The following is a 22,810-nucleotide window of genomic DNA, read 5'->3' as shown; positions in this document are numbered from 1 at the left end:
TAAATTTCTAATTTTGAGTCCTCTCCCTTTTATTTCTTGATAAGTCTAGCTAAATGTTTACCCATTTTGTTTGTCTTCAAAGAACCAGTTTTAGTATCATTGTTCTTAAAATATATATTTTTAGTGTTTATTTCATTTACTTGCACTCTGACAATTTTTTTCCTTCTATTTTGTATCTTCTAACTTTTGCCATCGGTTGGGGGTGGGCCTGCGCCGTGGCGCCTCGCGCTCATTGGCCGTGAGGGCCGTCAGTCGGGGACGGGCAGCCATTGGGCGCAGAATGCGTAAGTTCGGCGGCTGCGTAGTAGCTGCAGGCGCCACTGCCGCCGGTATATTCAACCGTAGCGTCCCGAGCGCCGCGGAGAGAAGCAGTTTCTGCCGCCCCATCCGTGCTTCTGTCCGCCTGCACGGGGAGGAGCGGCCCGCGCCGTCCCGTCCGCGCAGTGGGCCCGCGGAGACCAGATGTTGATGGACCCGCGCCGTGCTCGGGGGCGCCATCCTCCTGGCGCGCATGCGGGGTCGGCAGCCACCTCGCCTCCAGCTTCGAATCGCCGCCTAGCGCCCCCTGGGCTCCCTGCGCTGCACTCGCGCCTTCTCGGCTCTCCCGCCGCGGGCGGAGGGCGGCTGTCACTGTGGCCGAAGTGCCCCAGGTGGTGGAGATCAGCCCGGACTTGGAGCTGCTGGCCCCGCCGGAGAGCTCGGCGGGGAAGCGGCTCCCGCTGCCGCGGATCTGCGGTGGAGGGCCCAGAGCGGGCCCTACTAAGGGGTGAAGGCGACAGCGACAGCTCTGCGGGCTGGAAGGTACGTGGCCGTGGGGCGCGGCGGGACCCGGACGGGGTGCGGGGACCCTTGCCTCCGCCTGAGGGAGCCGGACGAGGGGGCGGCCGTGCACGTTGTTTGGCGGGCATCGCGTGGCCCCCGGGGCCTGGCCGGGGGCCGGGAGTCGGAGGGCCTGCCCGGGAAGGGAATGAGCGGAGCAGGTGCGCCCTGGGCAGAGACGTCCGAGCGGCCGGCGAAGTTCGCCGGGGCGGGGGGAGAGGGGCTCGCCGAAGCCGCTGCTCCTCCTTCTGGGTCCGTGTGGTGAGGGCGACTGCTCTCCGCCCCGCGGCACGCGTCCGCCCGGCCTAGGACCGCGCCGCCGACCTTTTCCCGCCGCCCGGGACGGGGCCGCAGGGGCCGCGCAGACGGGAAGGCCGGTGGACGTTGTGCCGTGTGTGGATTTATTTCGGCGAGGGCCTCGAGGGCGAGGGCCGGGCGGGCTGAGGTTCAAGTGTGACCCGCGGCGTGGCGGCGGGCGAGAGGCCCCCCGGAGGCAGCGCCTTTAAAATAAAACATTTCTTCATGAGGTACCTCTTGTATTTTTTATTTGGGAGTGAAGTTTCTTTACTTTGATCTGGGAACTGACAGTGCATTTTCTTGTATTTAAAAATTCATATCTTTATGTCTTTTCGGTTTGTAATCTGCCGCTGAGTAATTTGTAACTAGCTACAGAGATTCTGAAACAGGGACCGTGGGTAGTCAGAGTAAGGTGAGGGCCTCTGGAAAAAGACCCCTACCAAAACTCCGTATTAAACAATTCAGCAAAGTCAGAGTCACATTGATTCTCTAAAGTAAAATATCAAACTGGGAGTATAAGCATTCTTCAGTGAAGATTAGTTAAAACTAAAATGCCAGGAGTAACCTGGCCTGGAATGTTTGAACATCCCCCAGATAAGAAAGTACCTCAGCAAAGCCGATGTCTTCATTGTGTCAATTAAATGAGTCTATTGTAAAATTTACTTTAGCCTGCTAAAAGGCCCAGTTTATCTTTAACTTTGCCCAGATGCTGCTTTTCCTCCTCCAACCCCTAATCAAGTAATATATAACCTGGGCAATTAATATGGCAAGTAAGCCCAGCCACAAACAATATAGTGAAAGGCAGGAAGGATCCCATCTTAAAAGATAAGATTGTATTTGAACACCCAGGACGTTAAGAAGTAAGATTCTTAACTTACTCTTTAGCAAACAGACAATACCTCAGCTCAGCCCACCTTGGGAGAACCGTCGGGAGAGGTGGAGGAGGAGGGGAGAGGGGTAGGTGGGATGGGGGCTGAGCAACGTTCAGAGGAGTCGCGCCATCAGGCTTTGGAAGGCCGGGTGCTGTGTTTCAGGTGCCTGCTGCTAGGGCAGCCCGCGTGTGTGTCAGTCCCTCAGTCCCAGGACTGTGTGCAAAACCAGTTTTCATACTAGAGTCTTTATTTTGTAAAAGAATCCCCTACAGGGGGGCTCTCTGTCCCCTCCTGGCATAAGCCAGGAGCTTTTCCCCTCTCACTTTGTCTCTAAATAAAAGCCTGTACCTTGCTCTCCTACCTTGAGTGTTTGTGAAGCTCATTCTTCGGCTTCGTGAACAAGAACCCAGGCTTCTATATGAAATCCCTTTAACTTAGAATATTCTCTAAATTAGCATATATGTGACCCCTTCTAATCTGTATTTCTTTGCTCATGTTCCCCCCCCTTTTTTTTTAGGGTGGGTAAAAATCCTTAGTACATTTTATTTTATTTCTCTTTCATTCTGTCTTTAGCCATAAGCACAACTGAACATATTTTTTTTAATTTTATATGTCTTATATTAATATACAGCTGAAACATAAATCAATTGGCAGAACTAATATAACAAGTTTATAAGAAGACAAAGTTGTTTAAAATTTAAAAATAAAACTTTGTTTAAAAAATGAAAACAAACCTCCAAAACTAAGTTAATCAAGTATTGCTTTCACATTCTACATTTACTTAGAAGAGGAAGAGAAGAACTTAAAAATAAGGAGAAAGTTGGATGACCTTTATGATAGTCTAGGTTGGATAGTAAAGTTGTCAATGTAACATTTTAGGGAATCCAAAGTTATAATAATAAAACTTAATTCTTTGAGGCCAGACACTGTATCAAGTACCCGGTAGACATACTCTGCTTTGGAGGAAGGGACCTCCACATTGTGAGGTGGATTGGTAGAAGGCTGCTGAGTTCCCTCGTGGTTTTAATTTGCATTTGGCTGATGATTCGTGATGTGGAGCATCTTTTCATGTGACTGTAGCCATCTGTATGCCCTCTTTGGAAAAATGTCTATTCAGGTTCTCTGCCCATATTTTAACAGGTTCTTTGTTTCATGGTATATTTATCCAATATATATTGGCTATCAGCCCCTTATCAGATATTTCAGTTTCAGATATGTTCTTCCTTAAAGTAAGTTGCCTTTTCATTTTGTTGATGCTGTCCTTTACTATACAGAAACTTTTTAGATCGATGAAGCCCCTCTTGTTTTCTTTCTTTTGTTTCCCTTGCCTGGGGAGGTGTGTCCAGAAAAAATTTACTCTTGCTGATTTTCAAGAGATTCATACCCATCTTTTCTTTAAAAAGTTTTGTGCTTTCATGCCTTTAGGTATTTAATCCATTTTGAATTAAGTTTTGTGCATAATGTTAGTGATGCAATACCATTCTCCTGCATGTAGCTGTCTGGTTTTCTCAGCACCATTTATTGAAGAGACTGTCTTTTCCCCATTGTATATTCTTGCCTCTTTTGTCATACTTTAATTGACCATATACGTGTGGGTTTATTTCTTAGTTATCTGTTCAGTTCCACTGATTCATGTATTTGTTCTTGTGTCAGTACCATACTGTTTAATTCACCGCAGCTTTGTAGTATAGCTCTTTAGCCCCAGCACTGTTCTTCATTGTCAAGATTTCTTTGGCTCTTCAGGGTCTTTTGAGGTTACATATAAATTTTAGGTTTTTTTGCTCTAGTTGAGTGAAAAATGCCATTGGTTTTTTGATAGGGATTGCACTGAGTCTATAGGTTGCTTTTGATAATATGGCCATTTTGACAATATTCATTCATCCTATCCAGGAGCATGGGATAGCTTTCCATTTATTTGTGTCTTCCTCAATTTCTTCCATTAGCGTCTTAGAGTTTTGAGAGTACAGGTCTTTATCTCCCTTGGTTGAATTTTATTCCCAGTGATTTTATTCTTTTTGAGGCAATCATAAATGGGATTCTTTCTTAAATCTCTGTTAGTTCATTTGTATGTGTAAATGCGGCAGATTTTTGTGCATTGGTTTTGTTTGCTGTGACTTTTACTGAGTTCATTTATTAATTCTAGTAGTTTTTTAATGCAGTTTTTAGGGTTTTCTTTATACAGTATCATGTCACTTGCAAATAGGGGAAATTTGACTTCTTCCTTACCAACTTGGATGCCTTTTACTTGTCTGGTTGTCATGGCTAGGACTTTCAGGACTGTGTTTAATAAAAGTGGTGACAGTGGGCATTCTTGTCTTGTTCCTGACCTTAGGGGAAAAGCTTTCAGCTTTTTGCAATTCAGTGTGATGGCACCTGTGAGTTTGTCATGTATGGCCTTTCTTATGTTGATGTATGTTCCCTCTATACACACTTTGTTGAGTTTTTAGCATAAAAGCATGTTGGGTTTTGTGATCCTTTTTAGTACCTATTGTGATGACGATAGTTTTTATCCTTCCTTTTGTTAATGGGGTGTGTCACATTGATTTGCAGATATTTCACCATCTTTGCATCCCTGGAATAAATCCTAATTGTTCTTGGTTAATGAGTCTTGTAATGTATTTTTTAATTCAGTTTGCTGCTAGTTTTTTTGAGGATTTTCACAAATGTGTTCACCAAGGATGGTGGTGTCTTAGTGTTCCTTTTTTGTACTGTTTTTGTTGGATTTGGTATTGCGGTGATGCTGAACTAATAAAATGGCATGATGTTTTCCTTCCTTTTCAAGGTTTAGAAGTAGTTTGAGGAAGGTAAATATTAACTGTACTTTAAATGTTTGGTGGAAGTAATTTTGAAACCATCTGGTCTTTGACTTTGTAAGGAGTGTTTTTTTTTTTTGATTATCAGTGCAGTTCATTACTGTCAATCTGTCAGTGGAGATTTTCTATTTCTTCTGGTTCAGTTTTGGAATATTGTGCATTTCTAGGAGCTTACCTTTTCTCCTATGTTTCCCAATTTGGTGGCGTGATGTTTTTTGTAACAGCCTCTTGCAGTCCTTTGTGTTTCTGTTGTGTCAGTTGTAACATCTCTTTCATTTCTGACTTGAGTTGTCTGTATTCATTTACACATGGCTATCCTTTTGCCTCATCTCCATTTGTTGATGGTGGTGAACTCTAAATAAGAAAATGGAAGAATAAAGTCTAAAGGCCCTGTTTTCTGTATGGAAGTGCTTTCATTTCTTTGGCCAGGTTCAAGTTTCTGTAATTGGTTGGGTCCATTTGTGAACTCTTTGTTCTATTTCATTTATTTGCGTGTATTCATTCATTTATTTATTTATTTTTATTTTATTAATCAGGAGAAAAGAAGTGCAATTTATAGTGTGGCTTGACATTTAAATCAGAAGTTTTGTCTAAATACACCTGCCCAATAGAAGGATGAATGACCTGTGGAAGCCTCTGATAGGTGTTTCTTCCAGACATCAACATCAAGACAGCTGGGTTTTTTTAATGGAGGTGTCAAGCACACATTTGGTTTTGACTGCTAAAACAAATTATTAGAACTAGTTGAGTTTTTAGGTGTTTGAAAATATTCAGGCTAATGAAGACAGGTTTACAGATCCGGATAATACTGTAGAATGGAAATACCATTTGTTCACTTAATCTAGTGCAGTTTTATAACTCTCTAATATGTAAGTTGCTTGCCTCCTGAAATTGGAGTAACATGCTTGGCAAGTCTGTTACCCACTTGCAGCCAGGAGGATCCTTGTTGTTGGGGCACAGATAACAAACAGGGCAACTAATAAGACGTGTTATGTTATTTTTTTTCTAGAAGTTTGGTAGTCTGATGATTTTTTAATAGCAAGGCAAAATCTAATTTCTCAGTCATCTTCTGGATCCATTAGGATGAAATTGCTGCTTTGGGCAGTTACCATGAAGTCTCAATCAAGGGCTGTCAAGTTCTGTTTCTTCAGTGGTTTCTATCAGGGCAGACAAGGTGTCAGTGCTTTTGTGGTTAGGAGACTTGTTTTGGGTCACTCTGATGCCGGGGTTCTTTCCACGAAGCGGAACAATGAGCTTCATAAACACTCAAGGTAGGAGAGCAAGGTACAGGCTTTTATTTAGAGATAAAGTTAAAGAACAGAGCTCCTGGCTCACACCAGGAGGAGATAAGAGAGTGTCTGTGTGTATTCATTTTAAATATTATGCTCCTTTAATTATTGTAGCTGTGCAATTAAGCTTGAAATTTTAACGTTTGAGTTCAACTTTTTCTTTATCATTGTATAGATGAACAGGTATTCAAATGAGTTGTCAGTTCCTGCAATATAGTGTGGTAAGGTTACTGTTGGGATTATGTGGGGTCTCTAAGTCAATTTGAGGAAAACGGACATCTTAGTAATGGAATTTTGATCATGGACAGAATATCTCAGTTGTTTTGTTTTTTCTTTGATTGCTCTTAAAAATGTTTCACATGTTTTTCCCCAGAGATCTACAAGTATTTTGTTGCATTTATATTTGAGCATTTTTATTCTTGCATTTTTTATTTTTGGTGGATATAAATGATACTATTTCTTACATATTCCAATCATATGTTAATGGTTGACTGAAAATCAGAAATTTTTATGTTCACTTTGAACTCAAGTTTATGGTATATGTGTAAAATCCCATCTGGGCACAGAACAATGGGCTCCATTTCTGTTTGAACTTAACCATACATTTTCACTGAATAATCCATATATTGAATTTGAGCCCTTTACCAGGACTTCTAAGAAGCGGCCCAACCATCAGTAGTGGCTATGTTTGAGCTATGGGATGCCTGAACCTGCCTTTTCTGGCATTCATTGAGCACGTGTGTTCCTCCTGTGCACTCTGGTACCTTTGCTAGAGTAAAGACTTGAGCTTTTGTATCTGCAGGACCCAGGAGTCTGGGCTGCAACTTTGGGATGACTTGGAGCCCAGTCCACCAGGAGGAAAATGCTTCCCATATGGGGTCCTGACACCTGCAGAGGGGGCTTTGCCATGATTTCTTCTGGATGTTTCTGTAAGGACTGAGTACAGAACCTGCCATTTTCTATCATATTCCTAAATACTTTCTTTATTAAATTCTCATATAGTATTGTTACATTTTTTTTACGTGTGTTGTATAAAATTTCTTAGAAAGGTAAATAGGGCTGGTGTTATCTATACAATAAAACTGTTATAAAAGACCAGAATTAGATTATATAATAGCTCCAGGGTCTGGGGCATAGTGTGTGCCCAGAAAGAATAATATTTTGTGAATTTAAAATGCTTTATGGAAGCAGATCAAGTGAGGAATGAGCCAGCTCTTAGAGCTTTGTGCCCTTCTGTGAATCATCTTTAAAGATCTGACCCTGTAATAATTAATGTGCAATGTTCCTCATTCACTGAGGGTTTCTAAGGATTAACTTTATATTATTCTGTATCATTTTGATTCAGGATTGTTTCTGTAGAAAAATCCAAATTCAGCATCATATACACAGTCATAAAATTCATATCAAGAAATGGGACCAGCCAGTCTTCCCTGCAACCTGAGGCAAAGGGAGAAAAGTCACACCCTAATAAGTCCCTTCACTCACCTGTATTGTTACTTTTCAAACATTAAAGTAATTGAGATCCACTGAAAAGTAGAAGTTTAACTACATTAAAATTCAGAACATTATTTTGAGTTCTACTATTTTATTGATGCCAAACCAGAATTTAGTGCTCTTTAATGTTCCTACCTTTCGAAAAGCTAACTTATCAATGTATTCATATTCCCTGTAGCTTGTCATTTTCAAATGGGATTATCATTGTGCTTGATGATTTCTCCTGAATTAGTGTTGAACATAATTTTTTTTAAATTTTGGTATCATTAATCTATATTTACATGAAGGACATTATGTTTACTAGGCTTCCCCCATCACCAGGTCCACCCACATACCCCTTCACAGTCACTGTCCATCAGCGTAGTAAGACGCTGTAAAATCACTACTTGTCTTCTCTGTGTTGCACAGCCCTCCCTGTGCCCCCCACACACTATACATGCTAATTGTAATGCCCCCTTTCTTTTTCCCCGCCCTTGTCCCTCCCTTCCCACCCCTCCTCCCCAGTCCCTTTCCCTTTGGTAACTGTTAGTCCATTCTTGGGTTCTGTGATTCTGCTGCTGTTTTGTTCCTCCAGTTTTTCCTTTGTTCTTATACTCCACATGTGAGTGAAATCACTTGGTACTTGTCTTTCTCCGCCTGGCTTATTTCACTGAGCATAATACCCTCTAGCTCCATCCATGTTGTGGCAAACGGTAGGATCTGTTTTTCTCTTATGGCTGAATAATATTCCATTGTGTATATGTACCTCATCTTCTTTATCCATTCATCTACTGATGGACACTTAGGTTGCTTCCATATCTTGGCTATTGTAAATAGTGCAGCGATAAACATAGAGGTGCATCTGTCTTTTTCAAACTGGAGTGCTGCATTCTTAGGGTAAATTCCTAGAAGTGGAATTCCTGGGTCAAATGGTATTTCTATTTTGAGTTTTTTGAGGAACCTCCATACTGCTTTCCACAATGGTTGAACTAATTTACATTCCCACCAGCAGTGTAGGAGGGTTCCCCTTTCTCCACAACCTCGCCAACATTTGTTGTTGTTTGTCTTTTGGATGGCAGCCATCCTTACTGGTGTGAGGTGATATCTTGTTGTGGTTTTAATTTGCATTTCTCTGATGACTAGCGATGTGGAGCATCTTTTCATGTGCCTGTTGGGCATCTGGATTACTTCTTTAGAGAACTGTCTGATCAGCTCCCCAGCCCATTTTTTAATTGGATTATTTGCTTTTTGTTTGTTGAAGTGTGTGAGCTCTTTATATATTTTGGATGTCAATCCTTTATCGGATCTGTCATTTATGAATATATTCTACCATACTGTAGGGTACCCTTTTGTTCTATTGATGGCATCCTTTGCTGTACAGAAGCTTTTCAGCTTGATATAGTCCCACTTGTTCATTTTTGCTTTTCTTTCCCTTGCCCAGGGAGATATGTTCATGAAGAAGTCACTCATGTTTATGTCCATGAGATTTTTGCCTATGTTTTTTTCTAAGAGTTTTATGGTTTCATGACTTACATTCAGGTCTTTGATCCATTTCGAATTTACTTTTGTGTATGGGGTTAGACAGTGATCCAGTTTCATTCTCTGACATGTAGCTGTCCAGTTTTGCCAGCACCATCTGTTGAAGAGACTGTCATTTCCCCATTGTATGTCCATGGCACCTTTATCATATATTAATTGACCATGTATGTTTGAGTTAATGTCTGGAGTCTCTATTCTGTTCCACTGGTCTGTGGATCTGTTCTTGTGCCAGTACCAAACTGTCTTGATTACTGTGGCTTTGTAGTAGAGCTTGAAGTTGAGCAGCCAGATCCCCCCCCACTTTATTCTTCCTTCTCAGGATTGCTTTGGCTATTTGGGTCTTTGGTGGTTCCATATGAATTTTTGAACTATTTGTTCCAGTTTATTGAAGAATGCTGTTGGTAATTTGATAGGGATTGCATTGAATCTGTATATTGCTTTGGGCAGGATGGCCATTTTGACAATATTAATTCTTCCTAGCCAGGAGCATGGGATGAGTTTCCATTTGTTAGTGTCCTCTTTAATTTCTCTTAAGAGTGTCTTGTAGTTTTCAGGGTATAGGTCTTTCACTTCCTTGGTTAGGTTTATTCCTAGGCATTTTATTCTTTTTGATGCTATTGTGAATGGAATTGTTCTCCTGATTTCTCTTTCTATTAGTTCATTGTTAGTGTATAGGAAAGCCACAGATTTCTGTGTGTTAATTTTTTATCCTGCAACTTTGCTGAATTCCGATATCAGTTCTAGTAGTTTTGGAGTGGAGTCTTTAGGGTTTTTATGTACAATATCATGTCATCTGCAAATAGTGACAGTTTGAGTTCTTCTTTACCAATCTGGATTCCTTCTATTTCTTTGTTTTGTCTAATTGCTGTGGCTAGGGCCTCCAATACTGTGTTGAATAACATTGGGGAGAGTGGGCATCCGTGTCTTGTTCCCGATCTCAGAGGAAAAGCTTTCAGCCTCTTGCTGTTCAGTATGATGTTAGCTGTAGGTTTATCATATATGGCCTTTATTATGTTGAGGTACTTGCCCTCTATGCCCATTTTGTTGAGAGTTTTTATCATGAATGGATGTTAAATTTTTTCGAATGCTTTTTCAGCATCTATGGAGATGATCATGTGGTTTCTGTCCTTTTTGATGATGTGGTGGATGATGTTGATGGATTTTCGAATGTTGTACCATCCTTGCATCCCTCAGATGAATGAATCCCACTTGGTCATGGTGTATGATCCTTTTGATGTATTTTTGAATTCGATTTGCTAGTATTTTGTTGAGTATTTTTGCATCTACGTTCATCAGGGTTATTGGTCTGTAGTTTTCTTTTTTGGTGGGGTCTTTGCCTGGTTTTGGTATTAGGGTGATGTTAGCTTCATAGAATGAGTTTGGGAGTATCCCCTCCTCCTCTATTTTTTGGAAAACTTTAAGGAGAATGGGTATGATGTCTTCCCTGTATGTCTGATAAAATTCCGAGGTAAATCCATCTGGCCCGGGGGTTTTGTTCTTTGGTAGTTTTTTGATTACCGCTTCAATTTCGTTGCTGGTGATTGGTCTGTTTAGATTTTCTGTTTCTTTGTGGGTCAGTCTTGGAAGGTTGTATTTTTCTAGGAAGTTGTCTATTTCTTCTAGGTTTTCCAGCTTGTTAGCATATAGGTTTTCATAGTATTCTCTAATAATTGTTTGTATTTCTGTGGGGTCTGTCGTGATTTTTCCTTTCTCGTTTCTGAGTCTGTTGATGTGTGTTGATTCTCTTTTTCTCTTATTAAGTCTGGCTAGAGACTTATCTATTTTGTTTATTTTTTCAAAGAACCAGCTCTTGGTTTCATTGATTTGTTTCTATTGTTTTATTCTTCTCAATTTTATTTATTTCTTCTCTGATCTTTATTATGTCCCTCCGTCTGCTGTCTTTAGGCCTCATTTGTTCTTGTTTTTCCAATTTCGATAATTGTGACATTAGACTATTCATTTGGGATTGTTCTTCCTTCTATATACTGTGGATTGCTATATACTTTCCTCTTAAGACTGCCTTTGCTGTGTCCCACAGAAGTTGGGGCTTAGTGTTGTTGTTGTCATTTGTTTCCATATATTGCTGGATCTCCATTTTGATTTGGTCATTGATTCTTTGGTTATTTAGGAGCATGTTGTTAAGCCTCCATGTGTTTGTGAGCCTTTTTGCTTTCTTTGTACAATTTATTTCTCGTTTTATACCTTTGTGGTCTGAAAAGTTGGTTGGTAGGATTTCAATCTTTTGGAATTTACTGAGGCTCTTTTTGTGGCCTAGTATGTGGTCTATTCTGGAGAATATTCCATGTGGACTTGAGAAGAATGTGTATCCTGTTGCTTTTGGATGTAGAGTTCTATAGATGTCTATTAGGTCCATCTGTTCTAGTGTGTTGTTCAGTGCCTCTGTGTCCTTACTTCTTTTCTGTCTGGTGGATCTGTCCTTTGGAGTGAGTGGTGTGTTAAAGTCTCCCAAAATGAATGCATTGCATTTTATTTCCTCCTTTAATTCTGTTAGTATTTGTTTCACATATATTGGTGCTCCTGTATTGGATGCATATGTTTATAATGGTTATATCCTCTTGTTGGACTGACCCCTTTATCATTATGTAATGTCCTCCTTTATCTCTTGTTACTTTCTTTGTTTTGAAGTCTATTTGTCTGATACTAATATTGCAACACCTGTTTTTTTCTCCCTGTTGTTTGCATGAAATATCTTTTTCCATCCCTTGACTTTTAATCTGTGCATGTCTTTGGGTTTGAGGTGAGTCTCTTGTAAGCAGCATATATATGGGCCTTGCTTTTTTATCCATTCTGTTACTCTGTGTCTTATGATTGGTGCATTCAGTCCATTTACATTTAGGGTGATTATTGAAATATATGTACTTATTGCCATTGGCAGGCTTTAAGATTGTGGTTACCAAAGGTTCAAGGTTAGCTTCTTTACTATCTTACTGTCTAACTTAACTCACTTATTGAGCTATTGTAAACACTGTCTGATGATTCTTTATTTCTCTCCCTTCCTATTCCTCCTCCTCCATTTTTCATATGTTGGGTATTTTGTTCTGTGCTCTTTTTAGGAGTGTTCCCATCTAGAGCAGTCCCTCTAAGATACCCTCTAGTGGTGGTTTGTGGGAGGCAAATTCCCTCAACTTTTGCTTGTCTGGGAATTGTTTAATCCCTTATTCATATTTAAATGATAATCATGCTGGATACAGTATTCTTGGTTCAAGGCCCTTCTGTTTCATTGCATTAAATATAACATGCCATTCTCTTCTGGCCTATAAGGTTTCTGTTGAGAAGTCTGATGATAGCCTGATGGGTTTTCCTTTGTAGGTGACCTTTTTTTTCTCTCTTGCTGCCTTTAATACTCTGTCCTTGTCTTTGATCTTTGCCATTTTAATTATTATGTGTCTTGGTGTTGCCCTCCTTAGGTCCCTTGTCATGGGAGTTCTGTGTGTTTCTATGGTCTGAGAGGCCATTTCCTACCCTAGTTTGGGGAAGTTTTCAGCAATTATTTCTTCAAAGACACTTTCTATCCCTTTTTCTCTCTCTTCTTCTTCTGGTACTCCTATGATGCAAATATTGTTCCTTTTGGATTGGTCATACAGTTCTCTTAATATTCTTTCATTCCTGGAGATCCTTTTACCTCTCTCTGCATCAGCTTCTCTGCTTTCCTGTTCTCTGTTTTCCAGTCCATTAATTGTCTCTTGCATCTCTTCCATTCTGCTTTGAAGTCCTTCCAGAGATTGTTTTATTTCTGTATTCTCCCTCCTTAGTTCTTGCTTATTTCTCTGCAAGTCCATCAGCATGGTTATGACTTTTGTTTTGAATTCTTTTTCAGGAAGATTGGTTAAATTTACCTCCCCAGATTCCTTCTCAGGAGAGGATGGGGAAGGTGTCTGGGTTAGCCTGGTCTAGATCAAATTTTTTTGCCTTTTCATGTTGATAGATGCAGTAGTATGCTATTGACTCGTCTGTCAGCTGGGAGAGCCAAGACTTTCCACTTGCTCCTGGCCTTTCTTTACTGGGACAACGGTGACCCCTAGCGGCTTGTGTTGGGCAGCTGGGCGTAGACTGGGTCTGTGTTTCTTGCCCGGCCGCTATGGAGGAAGCTCCCTTGCTGTGGGCATAGCCAGCCTTAGGCTTCTGCTCTGCTGTGGCGGGGCGCCGGAGGGGGAACGGACTGGGGGCTGTTTATTGCCGTGAGGGGTCTCAAAGCTGCTGCCCAGGGGGTTAGGGTGCCCGGAGTTCCCCGGGATTCCCAGCTGCTGGGCTAAGTGTTCTGGGATGCTTCCGCCCATCTGTGGAGTCCCTGTCCCTTTAAGACTTTCAAAAAGCACTCGCTTTTCTTTGTCCCCGGGGGCGCCGGCTGCAGGGACTCGCTCACAGGTCTTACTTTCCTGTTTCCCTAGTATCCAGCACCCCACGCATGCACTGTGTCTGTGCTCTGGTGCGGATGGCTAGGGCTGGGTGTTTAGCAGTCCTGGGCTCCCTCTCCCTCCCCGCTGTGACTCCTCTCCTGCCGGGAGCTGGGGTGAGGGGCGCTCGGGTCCCACCAGACTGGGGCTTGTATCTTACCCCCTTCACCAGGCACTGGGTTCTCGCGGGTGTGGATGTAGTCTGGCTGTTGTCCTGTATCTTCTGGTCTCTCTATTAGGCATAGTTGTATTTGTTGTATTTTCAAAAATACATATGTTTTTGGGAGGAGATTCCCACTGTCCTACTCACGCTGCCATCGTGCCTCCAAGATTATGGATCTTTATGCACGTCCTCCCAAATGTTAAATGTTGGCAACAAATTCAGAAGTTTTACAAGCATTATGGGAGCCAAACATAGTAACAACACATTCTGTAGGCTGTTTACAGTCTGTGAGCCACCACTTTACAACTTTCTGATACATAAATGTACAAACAGAAATATGCGATGGTATGTACAATCTGATAGGTCGTGCTTAAGACATACTGAAGGCCCTCTTTGTGCATCTAAAAAGGTAGAAAGAGTGCAAGGGAAATATCTCTGCCTAATAACAAAGTAATCAGGTAACTGAATAAAAGCTTATTTTTAAAAGTGTATCTGTGCACAAGCTAATGAAGTAATCTGAGAAACATCAATAATTAAAGAAATGGAAAAAGAGACTTTATTACCATTTTGTAACAGAACTCTTTGCATTCTATGGTTTAAATTTCATGTTTTCTAACTGTGAGTATCTGTTCGAAAATGATCTCAATCAACATCTTAGTTTAAATAGGAACTAGAAACTTTGGCCTATTCATGAAATGTTCTTTTTATGTGACACAACTATTCAGTCTAACTGAATCTTCATTAAATGGACTTTTCCTTCATTATATATTCAGCATTCTCTTTCTCTTTTTTTTATAATTTGGGGGTTCTAAAAGCTCAGTATAATATGAAAACTCAATCAGATTTTATTGAGTAAAAATTAATAAAGGAGAAGAGATTTAGTAAAACATTTTAATTATTTCAGTGACAAAAGGTAGTGATTCTTTGATGTGATGTAGGAAAGCTGTTAGATTTATAGTTTGCCTTATCATTTTAATCCATTAAAATAACCTCTTAATTATGCTTTTAACATCCCAATAGAGAACTAAATAATTGTAATTGCTTGATTAAAAGCAGTTTTTTAAAAATATGGCTAAAAGAAGTAATGAAATACTCCAGGAAATTGATATGAAACACTCCAAAGAAATGTTTTCAGCCAAATTCATTTCAAGAATATAGGCAACTTTAAATTAGGGCTAGACTGAATATCTAACTACACATTATAAGGTTTTTAAAAAAATATTTCTTAACAGTCTGAGTAAGGAGTAATTTCCTAAAGGAGGATAACACTATTGTAGAGAATCAAAACACAAACCATGTATTACCAGTCACCTTGCATATTTCTCTTCTTTGATCTATTATATTCACCATAACTTTAATTCTCAAAATACATGCTTATTTCACTATTTCTATATTGGGGGATGTTGGGAGGATGGTGGGGACTCACTGTTACATTGATGTGCTGCATGCCAATTGTTAGATTGCATAAGGGCCACATTGGTTTTTTTTTTCCATATACTTTTACAACTAGAATGACCTTACTAATTCTGTGACTTATTTTCTTCTATAGATAAGAAAACACAGCCTCACAGATATTTTTTTACAAAGTTCCATAGCTAATTACTGACAGAACATAGCTGGCATTCATATCCTTTAATTCCAAATATGATCTATTTTATATTATTTCTTTATTGTTTTCCCCAAAAACAGACATCTTTTTTTTTCTCCTCATCTTTAATAACACTGCTTTGTTCACACCTGGGAGCCACAAGTTTCTGGAACTCTCTTCTTAACAGCAAATGCTCTTTGGAGAAAAATAACAATTTCCAGTCAATTTGACCATTTATTAAAGACATTTTTCCTATTTGACACTTCGTGAGCTTTCTTTCATGTTTCAGCTAGCTTTTTAACTATCTCCTCAACTTTCTTATTAGTAATCTCTGTTTCTATATATATTCACCTTTGTTCTTAATTATATTGTGCTCTAAAAGATAGTCCTTAAATTCATTCAATCAGTGACATTCAGTTCATTCAAAAGATAGTATCTTTCATTCATTTAAAGTCTAAAGGAATACTGCTAAGTTATGTAGCACCAAACATGGTACCATGAGATCAACATCCTCAAGTTTTAAGAATTCTCTAGAGTTTTCATGTGTCATTAGATTTTAGCCTAATATTATGGGACAACAAATACATAGATCTCTCTTGAAAATAATAAAACTGTCAACTTTTTGGATCAGAAAGAGTATTCTTTTTGTTTATTCTGTAACAGTTTTGTAATTTAAAAGAGTAGATCTATAGACAGTTATTTTCTTATACCTCATATTATTTTTTTAATTAAAGGCAAGTGGTCAAACTCTAACAATCAAAAAACTTCATTTAGAAGGAAAAAAGACTAATGAGTCAAAGGCAAGTAAGTAACTTTTCAATAGTGGATACTGACCATGACGACTCGGCATCTACAAGTAGTTCACTGAAAAGGGGAAGCAAAGACCCAAGAAAAAGAAAAATAGAGGGAAAAATTCTGGTAACTTGTCAAAATAAGTTTTACTTCTTTTTTTTTTTTTTTTTTTTTTTTTTATTGAAGGGTAGTTGACAACAGTATTGCATTACATTAGTTTCAGGTGTACAACACAGTGATTCAACATTTGTATACATGATAATTCTAGGTACCAGGTATCACTATACCAAGTTGTTACAATATTTTGACTATATTCCTTATGCTATATATTACATCCCGGTTACTTATTTATTTTACAATTGGAAGTGTGTTTATATATATATATATATATATATTTTGTGAGGGCATCTCTCATATTTATTGATCAAATAGTTGTTAACCACAATAAATTTCTGTATAGGGGGGTCAATACTCAATGCACAATCATTAATCCACCCCAAGCCTAATTTTCGTCAGTCTCCAATCTTCTGATGCATAACGAACAAATTCTTACATGGAGTACAAATTCTTACATAGTGAATAAGTTACATGGTGAACAGTGCAAGGGCAGTCATCACAGAAACTTTCGGTTTTGTTCATGCATTATGAACTATACACAGTCAGTTCAAATATGAATATTCATTTGATTTTTAAACTTGATTTATATGTGGATACCACATTTCTCTATTATTATTATTTTTAATAAAATGCTGAAGTGGTAGGTAGATACGAGATAAAGGTAGAAAACTGAGTTTAGTGTTGTAAGAGAGCAAATGTAGATGATCAGGTGTGTGCCTGTAGACTATGTGTTAATCCGAGCTAGACGAGGGCAATAAACATCCATGTATGCAGAAGATTTCTCTCAGAACATGAGGGGGGAGGTTCTAAGCCTCACCTCTGCTGCTCCCCATTTTCTCACCAGATGGCCCCCTGCGACTGTGCCTGTCTTAGGTTGTTCCTCCCTTGAGGAATCTTACCCGTCTCTGGCTAACCAGTCATCTTCCGGGGCCATACAGGGAAATGTAAAGTTGGTAAGTGAGAGAGAAGCCTTATTGTTTGAAAAGGTTAGCTTTTTACTTCTTTGCATATTTATGTCCTGTGGCTTCTATGCCCAGCATTTGTCTTGAGGTGTCTTTACCACTTGGAAGAATTATGATACTCGGTAAATTCGACATGTGGCACGAGTTCTATTTAAAGGTTGTGATTAGGTAGGAATTACTTCTCTTAAGAAACTGAAACGACATGACACTAAGGACCTCACACATTGCAGGTATTATTTCTGTTCCCCTGAACTATATATTCATAACATGCCATTGTATTTGTTTAGAAACATTAAACCATATTAAAGATTACTTTTTGACAGTTTGTGTTAGTAGGAATTTTCCTATGTAAACTCTGAACTATAAGTAAATGTATTCTTTCATCTTTCTTTATGAATTAATTTGCATTGTCTTTACTTGAAAGAGAATGAAAGCTAAACTTTTACTAAAGACACATAACTCTAAAGCATGGATGTTGATTTCAAACATTATTTTCCCTAGGATGATCCTTACGGACATGGCAACTCGCCTCAGCAGAGACCCGAGAAAAGGAGAAATGGAGGAAAACACCTCTGGCGACTTGTCAAAACAGCCAAGTTTTACTTCTCTTAAGAAACCCTAAAGAGAGGACTGTAAGGACCCGGATCTGTACCTGGACATGACTCTTTTCCGGTATTATTTCTGTTCCCCTGTCCTATATGTTCATAACATCCCATTCTATTTGTTTAGAAAGCTTCCACCATACTAAAGGTGATTTTGGACAGTTTGTGTAAGTAGGAATTTTCCTATGTAATGTAAACTCTGAACAATAAGTAAATGTATTCTTTGATCTTTTTTTATGTATTAATTTGCATTGTCTTTACCTGAAAGAGAATGAAAGCTAAACTTTTACTAAAGATACATAACTCTAAGGCATGGATATTGATTTCAAACATTATTATCCCTAGGATTATCCTTATGGGCATGGCAACTCGCCTCAGCACAGACTCTGGAAAAGGAGAAATGGAGGAAAACACGTCTCGTGACTTGTCAAAACAACCAAGTTTTACTTCTCTTAAGAAACACAAACGAGATGACTCTAAGAACCTGACTCTTTGCAGGTATTATTTCTGTTCCCTTGTCCTATATCTACATAACATCCCATTGTATTTGTTTAGAAAACTTCCACCATACAAAAGGTGACTTTTTGACAGTTGGTGTAAGTAGGAATTTTCCTATGTAATGTAAACTCTGTACTATAAGTAAATGTATTCTTTCATCTTTTTTTACGACTTAATTTGCATTGTCTTTACTTGAAAAGTATGAATGCTAAACTTTTACATAAAGATAGGTAACTATAGCATGGATATTGATTTCAAACGTTATTTTCTCTAGTATGATCCTTACTGAAATGGAAACTCATGAGGATGCATGGCCTTTTCTACTTCCTGTAAACTTGAAATTTGTTCCTGGTTATAAGAAAGTTATTAAGAAGCCTATGAATTTTTCCACGATTAGAGAGAAATTAATTATTGGACAATAAGTAAATCATTTCAGTTCAGTGTTTATTGAATGTGTGTTATGTGCTCAGTACTCTTATAGTGAGTTTGGAATACATTAATTAAAGGCCCTGCCTTTAGAGACATATATGTGTGGATATGTTATTAGGATATATATGTGTTTTATTAGGATATATATGTTATTAGGATATATATGTGTTTCAGTAGTAGGATACAGAAGACAAGTCAATTCAAATTATTTCAGTAATTAGAAATAGTGTAACAAAGCTGTTTTGACATTGGTAGGCCACCAAACTTAGCCTTAGAGTTAAGGAAAAGTATCAGGGAAGCCTCCCAAAGTGACTAAGTTACATGTAAGCTGGAGGTTATATTGTGCATCAGTGGCATATCAATACCATTTCATGTGGATTCAACAAAAATTGATTTCATAATATTTTCAGATTATTATAAGATGGATCATTGGAAATTTTAAATAATGAAAGCTTTACTTTGAATTGTAGATTACAAAAAAGGCATTTGTTAAAAGTAGAAAACTTATTTGCTCCTCTCTACCATATCGTCTTTGTGATCCTCTCCGAAGGGTAAATTGGCTTCCTGGTAGCAGTTAATGATTTTTGTTAAAACCTCTTCAACGTCCTGCCAGGGAGTGACCACTGTCAGTGGGCTTTAGTTGGTTCCGGATACTGGACTCTTGTGGAACCACAGGAAAGAATGAGGCTGTTTGTTTACAGAACAAGCCCACATAAAGCATTGCACGTGAGAATAACCAGGAACCATGGAGCTGCTGCATGGGCCCTCTACTCCATTCTCCCCACTCCCTTTATTCCTATATACTGCTTTTGGTTAATGTAGCCTGTGCCCATAACTGCAGGCAAATGCACCAGCAATTATGGAGAAAAAAGGAACTTTACATGAAAAATAGCCATAAAATATATTTAAATTACATTCTTACTGTTTTTTTTAAAAGCATTATTTAACAGTGTATTATTTGATCCCTCCTGGATATTTCTTGGGAGAAAATGACCGTGTTCTATAATTTATATTCAGTTTAGAAGTGTTGAGTAGAATTTAACTCATTAATGACGAACATTCTTCTCATATGTATCAAAGGATTTCAGAAATTGACCAAATGACTAATTTATTTATTTGTAGGCTGAAATGCCAATCTTTCAAAAGATTCTATTTACCTTTTAAAAAATTAAAATTCAGAAAGCATTTAAGACTGTTAAAATATTGGTTCTGATGTGAACCAAACAGCAGAAGCTGGTGTCTAGATAGGAGCTAGTTCCTTTGCTTTTTTTATCAAAATACTCAGATGTTTAGGTGGGTAGCACATGGCCAGGACAGACTTACACAGGAAGACTTTACCAGTGTTTAAATCAACTCTAGACTTTATCTTCTGTGATTCTCCAGTCCCTGGGTGGAGTATGAACTTCAGCCTCAAAATCCCAAAACACACAGGCTGAGACATTAAAACAGAGCCTAGACATTACCAAAATTGGAGCTCCCTTTTGAGAACGAGTCCTGGTGAACGAAGGAGGAACATAGCAGAGGGAGGTAGGTGGAGGGGAGCAGTTGTGTATGATCTGGCGTCGGAGGCAAAATTCAGTGGATTCAAGCTCCTCTAACTTCAAGTTGTTTGATTAAGCCCAAACTAATGAGCTGGAAACAAAACTCACAACAATATTTCAAATATTTAAATCAGAAATTTATAGAACAGAAGGGAGGGGGTGCCTAGTTTAATGAGTCTGGGTTCCGTCAGCTGCCCTGTCCTGTGAAGGGACGGCAGAGATGTGAGCACCGCACTCACTGCACCTAGAGTCTCACCAAGAATTCTTTCCTGGATTCCAGTCTCTCTGATGTTAATCATTAACTTTTCTTGTAGTAAGGAAGAGTCTAAAGAGAGAAATATTTCTCAAAGTAACATTAAAATATTTTATAAAAACTATTCTCATACGTTGTATGATTCTGTTTTTATGAAATACCCAGAATAGGTAAATCCATAGAGCCAGAAAAACAGATTAGTTGTTTCCAGGGACTGGGATAGGGAGGAATGGAGAGTAACTGTTTAATGGGTTGGGTATGAGGTTTCACTTTAGGGTAATGACAATGTTTTGAAACTAAATAGAGGTGGTGGTAGTATAATGTTTGGAATGTACTAAGTGCCACTGAATTATCTACCTTAAAATGGCCAAATTTATGTTATTTGAATTTCACCTGAATAAAAATAATAATTCCCAGAAGAATAGGAAAATAGGTGAGGTTACATAAGTACTGACTTAATTCTCTTATTATTGCATATATAATAATGAGAGAGTGAAAAAGACTATACAAGGTATTTGATGAAAGAAATAGTTCCACTTTTACCAGGTCTTAGAGCTCCAGTGTGCACTTCATAGGTATTTCTAAAAGGTAAATTAGTGTTCAGCTTATCATACATCATATATTAGAATTAATTTAAATTTGGATATCCAAAAGCCCTCCTTCAAAATGTATTGAGTTGGCTTGAAATAAGGCAGTCCTTTTTTACCAAAAAGTTGAGGCAGGTGCATTCACCATTCTGTCTTCTCTGTGCTCTTACAGAGAAAGAGAATCAGGTTTATCGCACCAAAAAAGCACAGACGCCACAGTGCTTCCAATGGAAGGGCAGATCCTCATGGTGTTTCTCTGTGAAGGGATAACACGTGCTGTTTTGTTGTTGGGATCATCATAATCCATTGCTTGAGAAAAGAGCACGGTTGAAAAGAGAAGAGAAAGAGGAAATGGGGAGGATTTAACACAGAGTGGCATGTCCTGGGATGTATGTGAAGGCTCCAGGGCAGCTGTAATGTGTATCGTGCATAGGAGGCATTGACATAATTTCTAATGAAACTAAGTATTTTTGAATGTGGGTCATAGGGTACTACAAGTGCTACAACTGGTCAGAAAAGTTAAACTAGTCAAGTGGGATGAGTCCTGGGATGAAATTGTGATACAAGTCAAACCGGAAATTGGATGGGGGGAGAAATGCTAGTTAGTTGAAATATATCTTGATCTTCTGAGAAATGTTTTTCCATTTAACCTGTCTATATCCTTTATAGTCCAGAACACATGGAAGTTTTAAAATGTTCCATTTATAAGAGAATATAAGCTGTTTTATTTCTGCTTAAATGCAATTATCTTTTTTTTTCTCTTACCTTTCAGTTTTACTTTTTATTTTATCTTTTATTATCATTTCATTTGTTTACAAAACAAAGCCACCCTACAAAAGAACCTGTAAATCATGTGTTTTCTTTCAGGTATCCAAACCTGGAAGCCTTTGCTGTCACTGTCAGGCTTGTTTTCAACAACTGTGAAGCATTTAATCAAGATGATTCTGTTACAGGCAGAGCTGGCCACAGTATGAGGAAGTATCTTAAGAAAAAGTGGACAGATACTCTCAAAGTGAGCCGAAGCTACAATCTCTCTTTTTTCCTTTTAAATAAGGACAAATAAGATCAGCAATGTCAGCTATATTTTACATAAATGTGCAAGGCACACACATAATGACTTTTTTTCCTTAACAAAAGTATCAGACACAAAAAAGTATCAGAAGAATGATACCATTTTTAAAGGCTTCACTCCTACAACAACCAAGGCCCTTGGTTATTGGTTTGTGTGATTTATCAGCTAATTTAGGTAGAACAGGGAAGCACACCCAAAGAATTTTCAAAGGTAAGGGTGTTATAGTGCAATAGCAATTAAAATCTATCAAATCGCACTGAATATTCAACACCAGAGCTCTAATGTGGGAGATGGTTCTCCTTTCCCTCTCAATAAATATCTATTTTTCCTTTTTTTACTTTGTAGTTTATTTTTTAATGAATGTATTTAATTTTATGAATTACTTATGATTAAACCACATCCAGAATCTTCATTTTCTGTGAAAAAGAAGAACTAGAAAATTGCTTTACACCTTGAAAATACAAGGAATGTTTTAAAATATAAAACAAAGCCAAGTTAAACTGTTTACACTGATGTGCTATAAAAGCATAAAAGCACCAAAAACAAACTTTACTGTAGAGTTACAAGTACATTTATATATATGTGTGTGTGTGTGTGTATATATATATATATGTTGCTGCATCACTTGTGTAGTTAAATTATATTTTAAAAGACAGTAAAGAAAATTGACGTGTATATACTGTTCATTA

At 38.6% G+C, this 22,810-nt stretch overlaps 1 pseudogene; it reads left to right on the top strand.

Annotated features, from left to right (window-relative positions):
- Positions 1 to 222: 222 nt before the first annotated feature.
- LOC118929719 (bromodomain adjacent to zinc finger domain protein 2B-like) lies at positions 223 to 22,454 on the top strand (annotated as a pseudogene).
- The last annotated feature ends 356 nt before the right edge of the window (positions 22,455 to 22,810 follow it).

Source organism: Manis pentadactyla, chromosome 16 (genome assembly GCF_030020395.1).
Source record: "Manis pentadactyla isolate mManPen7 chromosome 16, mManPen7.hap1, whole genome shotgun sequence".
NCBI classification, from domain to species: domain Eukaryota; kingdom Metazoa; phylum Chordata; class Mammalia; order Pholidota; family Manidae; genus Manis; species Manis pentadactyla.
The sequence above is the reverse complement of the archived record's forward strand: the minus strand, read 5'-3'. Positions and strand labels throughout refer to the sequence as shown.